This window comes from Anser brachyrhynchus (assembly GCF_964034855.1).
Source record: "Anser brachyrhynchus genome assembly, chromosome: 6".
Taxonomy (NCBI): domain Eukaryota; kingdom Metazoa; phylum Chordata; class Aves; order Anseriformes; family Anatidae; genus Anser; species Anser brachyrhynchus.
This window is the reverse complement of record NC_137700.1, coordinates 42,567,431-42,581,042: the sequence shown is the minus strand read 5'-3', so window position 1 is coordinate 42,581,042 and position 13,612 is coordinate 42,567,431. Positions and strand designations below refer to the sequence as shown.

General features: G+C 39.7%; 1 protein-coding gene across 1 annotated transcript in view; it reads right to left on the bottom strand.

The window, feature by feature from the left end:
* Positions 1–289: 289 nt before the first annotated feature.
* NPS (neuropeptide S) overlaps positions 290–13,612 on the bottom strand; it is a 57,623-nt gene continuing 44,300 nt past the window's right edge. The window contains exon 6 of the mRNA XM_080596645.1: positions 290–13,441. The gene's annotated coding sequence lies outside the window, so the exon portion shown is untranslated. The remainder of the gene's footprint in view (positions 13,442–13,612) is intronic.

The window sequence follows — 13,612 nt, the reverse complement described above, 5'->3', positions numbered from 1 at the left end:
ATATATAAATATATATATATAAATTTATATAAATATATAAATATATATAAACATACTTGTATATTTTTATATATAAATATATTATGTTCTATTATATATATTATATTGTATATACTATATTTATATATAGTATATATCATATATTATATACTATATATAATAGAGTATATATAATATATGTGTATATATACACACATATATATAATATATGTATAATATATATGTATATATAATATATATACACATATATAATATATGTGTATGCTAACATAAAGATTTACTTTTACTGTAATACTAATTTATTAAAAACTTTCAATTAATACAAACTAACTAGAAATGAGCAAGTTTCCTTCAAGCTAGTCCAATACCCATGAAGTTTCTTATGGACTTCAATAATGTTTTCTGCAGGAAAACGGTATACTCATAATCATATCTAATTAAAAAGACTTTAAAGACATTCTTATCATAATTTTCCATATGTTACATATTATGGCTATTGAACATCATTTTCACTGTGTCAGTGCTCAAAAAAGAGAAGGTCCCACCATGCTGGATGCTGCCCAAATACATATCTCTGCTCCAAAGAGTTTATGATAATCTCAGGCCTGTCGAGCCTGTAACAGAAAAAAAGGGGGACTACAAAACAATGACTGAGGGATAAGTGGTTTATGTTCATGAATGATGCTCAGAAAACACAATTCATGCTATGAAATTAATGAGATAAATATACGGAACGAAACTGCAGCACATCCTCGTCAACAGAATATTTTCCATCCCATTTACATAATTTTAAAGGCTTGTTAGTCTATTAGCAATCAGTACAAACAACTTCTGGGTGTTGACCTTTCCCAGCCTGACTTGTAAGTTTTATGCAGGCCGAGACCTCCGATGTTAGCAGGCGTGTTCGCGGGGCGGTCCTGCTCTGCATGCCACAGTCAATTCTGAGCTAATGAAGCAATGTCAGCTATAAATTTTGTAGGGTTTTGTCATCTGGGTGGGATGTAGAACATCGTATGTTCTAGTTCAGCTGCACAAATAAAGAAAACATGACAGAAAAAGATTTATATTTGTCCTGGAGTCATGCAACAGGCACAGGTGTGAGTAAGGAAGATGGGTTACCTTGATCTGCTCTGGGCAAGGCACAACTCTCCGTGCTGGTGTTGTCCTGTCCTGTCACACAGGCACGTGCTTTCCTGCATCACTTTGTTTAAAACCAGCCTTTCTAAGTGAACATTAACCAAGATATCATAAATGCAATAACATCTTTTCAATCATTCTAAATTTCATATTTTATAATCCTTTCACATGCTATTAGTACTCAACATAGAGTTTAGATTCTCAACGCAAGATTTAAGCTGCCTTTGTTATCCCCTCCAGAAAAAAAAAAAAGAACATATAAAAATATTCTTTCCCCCCTTCCATAAATATTTTTCTAATCCGTTGTCCATTTCTTACTAAAGTCACCTAGCAGATTTCAGTATGCAGAGGGGAAATATCTGATTTCAGCCTGTGCATGAAGAGTAACTCTCTACAAACACTGACTTTTAAATGATGTTTGAGTTAGAGCAAGGTTCTCTTGTTCAAAATCAACAAAAAATTAAGAGCATTTTTGGGGAAGATAAGCATAGAAAAATTCAACACTGAGGATGATTGCCCTGGCAAGTTATTCAGGTATGTCCAAATAAATCTGTAACTAGGCCTATATTGGTCATTACCAACTGTGACAATAAGCAGGTACGCATTTTGGATAGGAACTTGGGATAGAAATTGACGCAGGGCATTGGTAAGATGCCAGCGTGTTTCAGTTTTGTCTCTTGATTTCAGGGTTTTTATTTATTTCTTTAATTTATGTTTTTACAGATTACTAGGATGGAAATGTATGTACAGAGTTACTAACAGTGAATGTACTAGCAAAAAAATCTTTAAATAAAAGTTATTTTATTTCAATAAATAGAATGATGTGACTTTATTAAAAAAGAAGATTGAAAAGTTTGTGATGTGAAACAATTTTAAATGGAAACATTAAATTATTTACTGTGGTAAAATAAGTATTTAATGGAGAAGCATTTAAAATTTAATTGACTGCTGAGATTATCAGCTGAATTATGTGAAGCACTTACATGATGTACAGCTTTCTCTTGTAATTGAAAACACTAAGAAAAACATTTTTATAAATCTATTTTGAAATATAAAAAAGATAATGGAATATTTGTTATAAAATGTTGTGCTATGTTATTACTCAAGTCACTGGAGAAAACTAAAACTGCATGATTTAAGGGGAGTGGAGATTGAGTAGGGCAGTGCTTACTATTTAGATGACTATGACTAAAATTTCTGTCTAAAATTTTAGGTGGATAATTAAATAACTTAATTACGTCCTGGTACACAACCTAAGTTTAACCGACTTACTGAAAACTCATAATAAAACTAGAGTCACTCTTTTGATCTTGCATTTACTATCTCCTCCCGCCCAAAATCACCATCCGTGGCATTCTGAAATGGGAAAATGTATCCAAAAGAAAGACAAGATGTCGGGGACAGGTCGCCATGCTCACTGCGAGGCTCTGTGTCTTCACAGGGACCCTTGACAGGAGGTAGCAGAAGGAAACCGTCTCTTGTCCCGCCTGTCTTGGGAAACCCAGTTTTATGTGCAACGTTGTGCAGCTCTGCCTTTGTTCTTCCTTCTTCATGTGGCCACGTGAAGGCAATAGTATGAAGACTTTGACAAACACAGGAAAGATAGAACTAGAATCTTTGTAAGTTCAGTGGGCTTGCCCCAAATCCCCCAGCCAAACTAAGGGAAACAAGGCCAGCATCATGTCTCCAACCTTCCCACTCTAGCCAACCTTGCACCACTGCACCTCTGCTGCTCCTGAGCTGAATAACTCACCGTACACGATGTTTTTGTAATATCTAATGGGAGACGTCATTGACTCAGAGCACTCCCCATGCATCTGCATTTTCCTTTGGGTGAGATCATTCATGCTGTCTTGCTTGGCTCCCACCAGGTCAGCACACCAGTGCTTTAAAAGTGGATGTCTTCCACTTCACGAGGATTAATTCCTTTGCAAAATTGTAAGAAGTAACAGCAAGTTTTTAAAAAATGACTGTGTAGTCATGTACCGATGAAAAATGGTCTAGGAAGCACCAGCTGAGTCAGCCATTAAATGATCATTCCAGACTATTTCTAGATTATTTATAACACTTGACAAAATATTACTAATATTAGGCATTGCCAAACAATGTGTCAGATTGCCACTCTAATTACTCCACCAGCAACACAAATCCTTTTGCAGCCAGTCACATTTGGATATGTTTGTGGCAACCCAATAAATTCTTTGTGTTATTTTTAAATTGTTGTAATTTTATTTTAGATTCTCTGGCAGTTGTAGTGCTAGCACAGGGCAATAACCATTCTTTTCATCACAGCACACATCTCACTGACATTTCCATCTACCCAGGGACTTCTCAAAAACATTAAAAAAAAAATGTTTAACACATTCAAATGGAAAAACAAAATACATTTTGGCTCACAGTTTAACTGGTGATCTGCGCTTAAGATGCACAGCATGAAAATAACACTTTGTTCTAGAAATTTCCTCTTTTTTCTTTAATACCTTTGTAGGAGAAGGCAGAAGGACACCTCATTCTGAGCAGTTAAAGGCTTTAATATTTTTAACTTGTTAGCACTGTGCAAGAACCAATAACACGTACCACAAATGAATATTTCTGAGGACCCAGAGAAGCATTATATTATTACCCTGAAAAATGATGAAAAAGTAATGAGTGTATATTGGAACCATCAGTCACCGAAAATGGGAACTTAAGATTTGTGGCAATTTATTAGTTCTCAGTGTATCCGAGAACTGTACGCTGTGTATCAGGCTGACAATGAAGCTGGAGTATTTGGGCTAACACCTGCGCTACGATAGCCGCTGACACTTTTGCATCGTCTCCGCGGATGCCGAGTCTCATCGCTCGCCTGTAACACCTGGTGGCAACTTGTGCACCAGGCTGGAGTCTGACTTGCGCCGGGTAAGCAGGAGCTGCACCTGCCCAGCCGGTGTCCCTGGGCTCCCCCAGCTAGAAACTGGCTGCAGACACATCCTTGGCATAAACCACTGCCCCTGGCAACACTTCTTGAGCTGTGCCTACCTGTACTCAGGCATATTCACACATCTAGACTGCTATCTGTACCTCAGATCTTAAAACCTGTGCTTTAAAAAAGTCTTCTATTCCGTGCAAAAATAAATGGTATTGAAAAAATACTAGCTCCCACAGTGCTACAAAAAAACAAACAAACAAACAAAGCAAAACAAAACAAAAACACAATCCAGTCATATAATCCATCCACAATGATTTTTTCTTTTAAATTTAGTAATTAAGTTTAGTCTCAGCTGAGAATCAGTGTGCCAGATTTCAGCCTGAAGTGAAAATAAATGGTTGAATTATAAATCCCCAAAAATAGAAATTCAGAATGCAATCACTGACACAACCTTCATTTGGGCCCCTATAGTATTATAAAAGACATTTAGTAAACAACAAGGTAGCTAATGATGCAGTGAGCATTTTCATACAGCACTTAGAGACAACTCACTACACATAATTAGAGCATTACTAGAGTCATCAACTGTCTAGTACCTCTGATAAAGAAATGTCACTTGCCTCAAAATATGGTAGCAATTCCAGTTGCCTTATGTGCAAAGCTTTAAAAATCAGAGAGAGAAGATGACAAAAACAAAGCTAATGACATAGCTCACATCTTGTTGTTTTGAAGCAGCACAGAAATTTGGAAGTGAGAAATCTTTTCTTCAGTGTCATCTGCTGAACTTTGTAATAAAGCTTTTTTTTTGAGATTAATAGACCGACTAAACCAAACGTTCTGTCCATCCATAAGCAAACGTGTTGGATTATTTAACGTCTGGGCTAAGGGCTTGGTCTAGCTCCAGCAAGGGCTGCACAGGGTTGAACAGTGAAGGCTGGATTCATCTTGCTCCAGGTTGACTACCCAAACACAGAGCATATTTCTCACCCTGGCTTTACTTACACGATAGGGTGATAGATGCGACTCCATAGGATGATTCGTCCTCTTGAGATGTTAACTCAGGTGGCTGAGCTGCCCTTGGGCACGTTGGTCTCTCTCTGCTATGGAGAGAGCGAGATTGTTTAATCAGACATTTAGCTCTTAAATGACTGGAGTTAGATGAGATGGATTGCACCCCGAGTTCACTGTTCATACAGGAAATCCGTCTCATCCTTCTCTAAGCTGAACGACAGATAATTCAAGTGATTGCTCCTGTGGCAAGTGCTGCTTGTTCACGAGCCTCTCAGCCTGGGGCTTCCACCACTAATCGACGGTAACACTAGTGGAAAACTCTGTGTTAGCCTCTTGTGCAGTCAGGCTGCTAACAGAGACGCGACATTTAGAGAGTTCTCTATGAAGACAGATGTGTCCGAGTGCTGAGATCAGCACAGCACTATTTCCATGTGGTTTTAAACATTCATGGAGGTGACAGGAACTCAGCAAGCAGATTAGCATCGGTGATGTGGAACCACAACATGCACATAAATAAAGCATTGAGTGAAGAGCGAATAACTCCAGCGCTACAGGATAACAGAATCTTTGGTAGTAATGGCAGGGTTTCAGTTGCTGGAAAATTACTATTTTCTACCCTCAGAAATGAACTCATTTATCGCTTTTACACTTGGAGATAAGTTAGCGTGGATCCACAGGAATCTCTTCTTGGTCTAATTGTATTTGGTATTTTCTTTTATGACTTGGATACAGAAATAGAGAATAGTTTGTAACAACCAATATGCCACAAAACAGAAGAAAAAAAAAAGAAGAAGAAAAACAAACAAACAAAAACAGAACTCAAGATTAGCTTAGAAAAGTGAGGAAATGGTATGCATTCAGAAAGGTGAAATTCATGTGGGGAGTATCTTTCCATGCAGCAGTACTTAAAGATGTGGGGGGAGTAGGAGAATGATGCATTGAATATGAACCAGTCCTGTGACTGATGCAAAACCAATGACATAATTTAAGAAAGGTCAGAGACAAACTGTAGAGGTGGGAGGACAGTAGAGAGACTTACCAGACTATTAAAAAAAATAATAATGGTATTAAAAAAAAAAAAAAAAGACTTTCTTAAAAATCTTTAAACAATTTATATTGTTCAATATAAGAGAAAACTAAGGGATGCTGTTTCAAGGGGAGAAACCAGCAGCCAGCTGTTCTTCTTGGCCATTGAAAAAGAGGCAAAATGAGATCATCACGATGGCAACAAGAGACATTCTAAGAATTCCTAATCGATCTTCCAGGAGCAGTCTAGACAGACAAGACCCTCACATTCTCAGTGCCTCTAGTGTTGCTTCTTGCTGCTGCCACAGCAGGACACTTACCAACTTGGTGTTCAGAAGGATGTGGTTTTGCTTGGAGGCTATGCGAGATCTGGGGCTGAACCATCTCCTGAGTCTTGTTCATCTTTACTTCTGTGGGATTGATTTAATTGTGATTTTTGTTTTTCTGATTCATAACATCAGCCTCCCCTGTTTGCTCATTTATTACTGTGGTATGTCAGGCAAGAGCCACCTGGGAGAATGAGAAGCCTCTTTTGAAGAGCAGCATGACAATGACACACGGAAGCTACAGCTGTCCCTTTGCCAGCAGTGGCCTGGGTTATAAAGGCATAATGAAAATACACTCTGTTTAGTCATTGGGAAACAAGTGGTTTCATAAGCCTGTATTTTCATTTTCAGCCTGTGTTTTCTTCCCCCTCAGGGTAGTTCTTTCCCTTTTTTCCAAGAGACTCATGTTACTATTGGAAACATGGCAGAAAACAGCAGGCATTGTTAGCCTGGGAGATCTTAAATAAGTTCTTATGTGAAAACATTTCAAATTCTGAGGTATAATTTTAAGGTGCTGATCCAAAGCCCACTGTAGACCATGAAAGACTTTTCTTTAGGTAAATATGTAAGAGTCAACTGACTATTCCTGCATTAACAAATTCCTGCAATGAGAACCCAAATACACTGAAGAACACAAAAATAGCTCTTTAGAAGAGTGAAAGAGCTGAGTTTATTAACTACGTAGAAAACCTTTGACTGAGTCAACACAAAGCATTTTTCAAAGTGCTTGGCTCACACAATTCAGAAGTTGATTCACTGTCAGAATATTTGTTCTGGACTTGTCAGGAATCTATTGTAGAAGTAACAGCTCTGTTTGCAGAATTCTCTGCTAAACACTACCACCATTTCTACTGCCTGATCACATACACTTGTAGCCCCTCACTGCTTCTAAGTATGGAGATATTTCCTTGTTCCATTTTTAAAGTTGACTGGGTTTCCATAAGGAGGACTTGGAAAAATAATCCAATTTAATAATTTGATGCTTAGCTGGTAACCTGCTAAAATACAACACAGAACTTCAGTGAACATTACTTTGCTTTCATTCCTTGCATGAGTAACTTTCTGAAAGCTTCACAACTGTGTAATGTATGCAAACATTTTTAAGAGAGACTGTTTCATCTTTTATTCTATTAATTCATTTATCAAAGGGGAATAGGAGCCTTTGGGTTTATTTACATCTTATCATCAAGCAAAACATTGCAATCTAAAATAATCCAGAGCAAAAATCTGCCAGGAACATTGGGAAAACAGCTTTTCTTGCAGGTGTTAATGTGCTGAATCAGAAGTAAAGCCCCAGAAACAGACAGAGAGGAAATAAAGATATTTGTAATGTCTGACACACTGCAATCTTCATTTTTCCAGGGTAAGCTTTCTAAATCATACCCTGAAATATCTGTTTGAATTTAACTGAAGATCAACATATTCTCTTTGTAAAAAGAAAAGTATCCAATTACTCAGTACATCTGGGAGCTAATGCAAGGACAGTTAATGAGGTCTGTACAGAAACATGAATATTAAACAGTCAGTATTGCATAACTTGTGTTGCTGTCGTGGGAATTGATCCAAAATCCATGGGGATCAACTGGAGGATCTGCCTACCCAGTCCAAAGGGGGCTGGTTCAGCCTCCTGCATGCACGCACCTTCTGGGCAGACCCATGGCTATGGCGCATAACGGGGTGCAGAGGGTGGTGGAGGATGTGAGCACAAGGATGCAGAAGAACCCATAGGTACTTCCAAGTGTGAGGTGCCCAGGCTTTGACGTGGCCTTAAAAGAGAGGGAAAAGCGGCACGTCGACTTTGCCATAACGCAGTAGCTGGCCCTCTTCATCGGTTATCTGTGTCTGCAGAATCACTGCAATCCATCTCCTAAATTCTCTATTTCTTCTTGCAGACTTTGTGATAATTATAAGTGTAATTAGCGTTACTGTGTAGCTCATAATGCACTATTGTATAATGCAGAGTTCTCAAATGTGCAAGGTAATCTGTAGTTTAGAAGATATATATACCCAGGCAGTCTGAGATGCACGCCAGCATGCCTTTAAAACTTTAATTACCCGGAGACACTTCACGAGCTGCCAGATAACTCAGAACAGCCTGGCCACCAGTGTCCAGCAAAATAAAGTAGTCTCACAATAGAAAAAATGCACATATCTGCCCCAAAATAGCAGCCAGTCACATATATCTTCAGGTTAGATTTAGCCATTTCATATCCTGTGTTAAACGTCAGCTGCTTAACTGAATTCAAATGTTCAATTACCTTTTGTTGATAAGAAAAACTCTAATTGAATAGTAAATTCAGAATCCAGAATGACCTCTGCAGATGCTGGAAAGAAGCAGGTGTCTAAATATCTCCTTGTAATTACTTCTACATTGAAAATACTTGTGTTTTATTTTGTTTTGTTTAATTATGGAATAACTTTTCTTTGCCAAAACAGAGCTGGACCCATGCCCCTGTGTAGGATGCTGTGCTTGCCCTTGCAGCTCCAGCCAGCCTCAGGTAGCAGCAGCAGAGGGGAATTACGGCCTCTCTCTAGAGGCAATGCCTGTCCTGGGTGGCCAGCAGGGACGCTAGCAATCCGATGGCCATCCCACGTTTCTCCATCAACCCCAGAGATGAGAAAGTGTGAAGATCACCCCCTGAAGCTGCGTCTCTGAAACCTCCAGTACTAAGGTCATGTCTGCACAGGCAGGCTCAGGGAAGACGTGGAAAATCAGACGGCCCTGAGAAGTCAACGGGTATTTTCCAAATTATACTAAATCTCTGTGTGACGTCTGTCACTTGGGAATAGAGTGACCTTGGTTCACTGTAGCTTAATCCTCCTCTAAGCCTCCTCTCTAAGGCAGGATTACAGTACAGCGAGCTAAGAGACGTCTCCTCCTGGATGAGAGCTTCCAGGCGGGGGTTAACGTGCTTTACCTTTCCTGCACTAACCCTGCACTGTGCAGCACTGCTGTGGGCAACCCCAGAGCCATGGGACCAGCTCCCCACGTCTCCACACTGCCTTATTTTTCAAGTGAATGGGACTACTGGAAGAACATGGCATCATCCAGACCAATGTGTAAAATTTCATCGTCAAAGGAAAAGTTTTGCAGCCAATTATTCCAATGGACTTGAATGTATTTATTTTGCTGGCATTGCTGAACATCAATATTCTACTTAGGTTTTTTCATAGATATGAAAAATAGTACACACTTAGATGTGGTAGGCACACAGATAAAACAGGTCTGGTTTTGTGATGTTTTAAGGTACTATGCCTGCTGTCAGCTTGCAACAAATCAGGTGCCAAGGAGGTCCTCCGTGGGCAAACCGCTCTTTAGCAAAAACAGTATTTTAGTGCTGCCTAATGAGATACCGGATCATTAGAGAAATGTTAGTTTCCAAGGAACAACAGGAGCAATTAATTTGGTCTCACATCACGGAAGATTGCAGCACATGCTTGTTTGGGGAGCATAACTCGTCACAAGAAGCCCTGAGCATGACTTGTGGGCTGTTGGTTTGAAACCATAGTGCTTGTAGAATACTTGGGATCATTTAATAATTTATCACTACTTCTTGTTAAAACCAATAACATGAATTATTTTAAGTCTTGGTACTGTTAAGGTAAGAGGAAAAGCAGAAACTTGTAGTCTCTGCAGAAAAAAATGTCATTCATTGACTTTTCCCCTAGAAATGTCTCAAGTACCTAATTCATTTTAAAAGTGTTTTCAGTTGGCTTGTTCTCTTAGTTCTTACCTTATCAGGTAAGATCAGTCTCAGACCTACCTAAAAATCATAATAATAAATAAAAATAAAAAAGTATATACAAGTAGAATATAAAGATCCCAATCTATGAATACGAGCAGTAAATATTTTTAATGCAAACTTGGAATTACTTTTAAGTTGAAAAGAAATGCAAAGCTGCCGTACTAAACTTCTTCCTTAGGGTACTAAAAAAGGGAAGAGCTTTTTAGGTGCATCCCTTTCATGCCAGGATATTTGCAATGATTTCAGTGAAGGCACTTACATGGTGCAAAGACCTGAACCAGTCCTTAGCTGATTCAGCTTTCTGCTGACTATGAAATTAGGCCTAATGAGCTCTCAAGACAATCACGCACAGCTCAGATATTAAGAACAAACTTGAACTCTGGTACAAACCAACACGCTCATCGCCAACTTGTTTTTAGACATCGCAGAGATCTGCTCCTCATTAAGGCTACCCTTGTGGGGTAACATTTTAATGATTGATAAACTGACATGAAGAAAATTCAAGGCATTAGCCTGAAGGTGGTTAGTGATACCTGAACCCCAGATATGCTGGACTTTTAACTCGTTGCTTACACAGATTTCATCTGAAGCTTTCATCCATGGGCAGAAAGTTGCTTTATCTACAGGGGCCTTTTTACAGGTTTGGAACAAACCGCTGAAAGTAACATTTCAAAACAAGAGGTTTGGGGGCTCTTTTTGATTTTTGTTTGTTTTAATTTTTTCCTCTGTTTGTATGCATGCTATGAAAAAAAAAAAAGGCTGTTTCTACTGGGATATTGACATTCAGAAGAAATTGATAAAAGACTCTTCCACCATTAGCTGTATAGAAGAAGGGGATGCTGCTATTCTCAGTAACTCAGGTTTTATTTTTTTGAATTTTGTGTGTGTGTGTGTGTGTGTGTGAAGGGTGTGAAGAGCTTTCAGCTCCTCATCCACAGCATCATTGCTCTTCAGGAATTGTGTCATCCAAACCTCCTGCATGCCAGCCCCCTCTGAGGTTTATCTTTGCCCTGAAGTGTGCATTGTACCAAAAACCAGCAGCATCCTTTGCTCTCACAGTGCAGAGGAGGCCTCCCTTCAGCCACCACACCGACCTGGGTTCTGTGGCTGCTGAAATCTCTCTCCAGGTCAACGCCTGGCGGAGCACACGGGGCCAGGGTATTCCTCGTGGCTTCAGTGTGAAGAACGAGTTGGGGGGAAAAAAAAGTCATGTCCTGAGTCTGGGGCCAAAGTTGATCATCAGTCATAAGGCAAGCGTTGTACTGCAATGTGAAACACGTCTCCTGCTGGAATGGCAGCTTTTGGGACTGCAATACATCCCCTTTCTCTTGGACACAAGACCAATTGCAAATCCCACCTGAGCACAGAATTATGCCTCCGAACCTCAGCCTCCATTTACAAGATTTCTCTTCCCCGTGACTGTTATGGCAACTTGAAAAACCTGAAGTGCATTTTTCTTGGGTCTGCAGAGAACCTGAAACGATTGTTCTGAGCACATGAATTGTCTCAAGCACAGGCGTAAAAACCAACGTGGCAATTGAAATGTCAGCCCAGCCAAAGTCTCCTAGCCACCACTGATATTTTGGGAAAATAACAAGTAAAGAGCTGGTGGCATTTATGGCACCATCCTGAAGCCTTGGCACCAGAACCCATAACGTCGCTATATGCAGCTGTCAGGACATATAGCTGTCAGATTTTATCACAGTCCCTGTGTGCAGTGACTCAACAGAGCACTGTCCACCAGTAAAAACAAACAAACAAAACCTGTGAACCTGAAAGAGCAGAACAAATTGATTTCAATATATTTCATATGCCTTGGTTTTTCATATTTATTTTGCTATTTATTTAACTTTAATCCTTTACAAAGCCTGGAAATGTCTGGACTGTAGTTCTCTCTATTCTGAAAATATATCGACCTAAAATATCAGTCCCGGCTTAGCTGTGGGTGTTTACAAAAGTTTTTTTTCCTATAGAAAACCCTAGTCAAAACCATTTATTAACCAGCTGGTGGCAGTGTTTTCATTAGGAAAAGATAAAAGGTATCACTTTCCATATAATCCACTCTGTCAGCTATTAAACTGGAAGAATCTGACTTTTTACTTGGTTTCTCCCATTAAAATTCTAAGAAAATCCATACAATAAAACACTTAGTCACTGCAGCAGAGTACTTTGCTTTTAATAGGTTATATAATGTCAGGAGAGCGCAGATATGGGGATTTTGCTCCCTTTCGAGCCTGGCTGCTGTTTCTGCTGCCAGAATGCTGCTTCGTTAGAGGGATCCTTGCTTTTCTGTGCAAGTTCATTTAGATTTCAAACAGAGATGTTAAGAACAAGATAAAAGCATGACAGATTTAATATTGGTTTCTACCCACTATTGTGCATTGTGTTTTGAAAGAGAGCGTTAGAAATTGTTTCTCGAAAATGAGAGCACTGCAATATCTCCCTGCTCTCCCCACACATTCAGCAATGGCGTGTTCCCATCACCCTCCTGAATCTTAATTTAAACCAGGTCATAGCTGTGTGGAGGAGGGCTTCCTATCTCCTCATTGGATTTATTAAAAAGAAATAGCAATTAATCAGCATTTATCAGAATTAACTTCCAGGATGCAGACTGCTTTATCTGGAAATACCAAATGCCCGTCCCACCTAAGCTTCCGGCACCGAGCCTCCACAGGCAATATTTACAGATTTTTCCTTCCTGAAATAACGGGTACCAAGAACGCTAAGTGACAAGTGGAAGCTCTTCTGACCCCTCTGATTGAGAATAACACCGCACTCCCACTTGGAGGAACCAAACACTCCCCCCCCATATGTGATAGCCATGCCATCTGCACCAGCTCCATCTGCTAACAGGCATCCGAAGCCTACACATATGTACCCAAAACAGATGCCAATACGTGTCGGAACACCTCCTTTATGTCTGGGGAATCACATTGCGCTGTAGCTAAGATGTAAAAAAAGAAATTCTTATTATAACGCATAAGCACCCTGAGCTTGTACTCAGCACCATGGGTGCGGAGCCAGCACGGCCGCTAGCTGCAAACCCCAGCCCTGGACACCCCCTCACTGTACCTAAAGTAGTGCAGACGCAGTAGCCGCAGGGTTAATACCTGCAAGGAGGATGTAATGAGATTTAGGAGAGACTGGAGACCCACCACAAATACCTGCACTGCTGTTCAGGAATGGCATGTTCAAGTGGCAGCAATCCAAGGCTGGGCACTTCTCTCTCTTTTTACAGCATCTTAGCACCACGAATGCTCGGCTTGCTTTAGATTATCTGAGAAGCACTGAAATACAAAGAATAAATACTATTATCAACTTAAATGTGACGGTGTTTTAGAGACAGGCACTTATGTGCTATGCTAAATGGGTATATCTTCTCTATACGTCATGGTTGGCCTTCAGCTTGGGTTTCCTTCTCTTCTCTTTTGTGGTTGACCAGAAACTCCAGTACAAGG